Source organism: Citrus clementina, unplaced genomic scaffold (assembly GCF_000493195.1).
Source record: "Citrus clementina cultivar Clemenules unplaced genomic scaffold, Citrus_clementina_v1.0 scaffold_9, whole genome shotgun sequence".
In the NCBI taxonomy this organism is placed as follows: Eukaryota; Viridiplantae; Streptophyta; class Magnoliopsida; order Sapindales; family Rutaceae; genus Citrus; species Citrus x clementina.
The window spans coordinates 23,835,942-23,838,435 of NW_006261964.1; the positions used below are offsets into that span (position 1 = coordinate 23,835,942).

Here is a 2,494-nt window from a genome sequence, read left to right on the forward strand (position 1 = left end):
GAAAGTACAAAATAATTGTATATTATACTATCTAATTCAATCATTTATTAAAATTAAACTTCCTTTACATTGTTTCATTCTGTACCAACTTTACCTTCTTGAATCTTTAGGTATAGTTGGTGGCTTTGCCCCTTGTGGGAAAGAATCAAAGAACTTAAAGTTGAATAGTTCGTTTAGCTGTATTGTGTGAAATAAACTTAAAAAAAAGAAATAGAAGACGAAAACCCCAATTTCAAGTCTTAAGATGTTGAGATATAATTACATCTCTTTGATGGAAGGAAAAAAGTTAGATAATTTACTTTTTCTATAAATAAATAGTAAAATAGTAAGGACTATAAAGTAGACGGGGAATTAATGTGTTTTCAAAGTTTAGTAGATGTTGACGATTAATATTTTTCTTAACTCTTACTTTTTACTTAATATTTAGAAAATTTTCATAGAATTAAAAGAGTTTCCAAAATTTTGGTCAACACAAGGCATAAGAGTAGTTACGCCACTGTCTGTAAACTTTGATTCTTGTTTAGTGAAAGCATTTGATCTTGTTCTCTAGTGCATGTAAGCACCTCTGGTTGCTAAATTACTTAAGTATTTTTATCCCTTGTTTTCTTTGTTGTTTGATCTATTATTCCTTGATTTTTCAGTTACTCTTGATTGAATCTCGGGGGAGTATTGAAATCTTGGGTGTTCATTTCTTGGGAAAATCAGGGAATTAAACACAATAAATGATCTTTACTAGTTTATTTATTGATATTACAAGTAACAATCCCAGGGGGGCAATCGACATCCTCGAATCAAATAATGGAAAAATAAAATACATGATTTAGACATTGAAGAGCCTGCGAAACCTAGTTAGACGCAAGTTGCTGGAATCTGTTTTCCGACAAGAGTTGGTTTAACATTTGAACAAGAAGATATTGCCGGGCCCTTATCATCAATACCATTATACACCAAATTTATGTCTCCAATCTCAACATTTTGGCATGGAATCTCTTTGCTGCAAACAATTCTAACAGCCTCTTTTGTTAATGAAGTTCCTCGGATGTTCCTAAATCTCACATTGCTAATTTTCACCCGTGAAGGAACCTATTAAAATGGGTAATTAGTAAATATTAGCTAACGTTAGGATGTCAAGACGAGATTTGTGCATAAACCTAGAGATATAAGCAAATAATGAGTAATGAATTAATCTTTCTGTACCTTTATGTTACATTGGTTATGTGGGCAATACTCCTGATCAATGACAATGGGATTTTCCACATTATTCATGAAAAGGTCTTCAAATGTGAAATTGGAAGCCTTTCCATCCTCAGAATCAGGCCATGTCTTAATTCTCACACCATTACTTGTGCCTGTGAAAGTGCAATTGATGACTGTCAATCCAACTACATCTTCTTCCTTTTTATATTTTCCAAGGCTGCCAACACTGATCCCATGTCCTGGTCCGCAAGAAACATCAGACACCAAGACATTTTGACTGCCATCACCAAGAGAGACACAGTCATCTCCAGTGGCTATTATTGAATTCGATATCTCAATCCATTTGATCTTCCAATATGAATTCCATCAGTATTCGGACTATCATCAGGTGCAGAGATGTTAATTTTATTCAGCTTCAAATTGTAGCAACCCAAGATGTTAATGTGGAAGAACTTGCTATCAACAGATTGCACCCCAGTGATTGTCGAGTCATTCAGTTTATTAAATCGTATCGACTGCACAATAGAAAATCAAAGCAGTTGTCAAACTTTTTTTCATTATAAAGATTAAAAAACAAATACATACATAAATGTAATAAATAAACAAATAAGAAAGTGTTGCAAGAATTACAATGGGAAGCTGGCAATTTGAATTTTTGTGGCATTGATTTTCGGGCCATGCAGTTCGGCCCTGGCCATGGAAAGTTCCACCACCGGTGAGAGTGAAGCTTCTGAGGGATTCAAAGGTGATCCAGCTTTCCTTATCGGCTAGCTTTGACAGACCGGGGGGAGCCAGGATAAGGCCTTGAAGTTGAAATGAAATTGGAGCTTTGCATGGACCTTTAAATACAACAGAAGTCACCAAGTATTTTCCTGGTGGAACCAATACTGTGCTGTAGGTATTCCAATTGCAAGCTTCTCTCCAAGCATTTTCAAAAGCCTTACTGTTATCTCTAATGCCATCGGCCACAGCACCAAAGTCAATTACATTGAAAACTCCGTTGGGAGCTGCATTGATTATATTTTGGGCCAAAGTAAACAAAACTAGGATTGCAAGTACTAGCAGCTGAGAGCAAGAGCTATAATCCATCTTGTGTTCGATGATGTATTAAGTGATGATGTTTTCTTGACGATCTATATAATTTAATTAGATGTTGTTGATGGTATGGATTGATCACTCATGTGGAGGCATTTTATAAAGTTGTGTGACAGCAGTTCGTCCACTAATTATATTTTAGCATGATCTTGGGAGTTACTTTCTTACTCAAGGGTGGCTGTAAGTTGTTTTCTCGTCCATT

At 35.2% G+C, this 2,494-nt stretch overlaps 1 pseudogene; it reads right to left on the minus strand.

Annotated features, from left to right (window-relative positions):
* Positions 1-849: 849 nt before the first annotated feature.
* LOC18033039 lies at positions 850-2,286 on the minus strand (annotated as a pseudogene).
* Between the last annotated feature and the right edge of the window lie 208 nt (positions 2,287-2,494).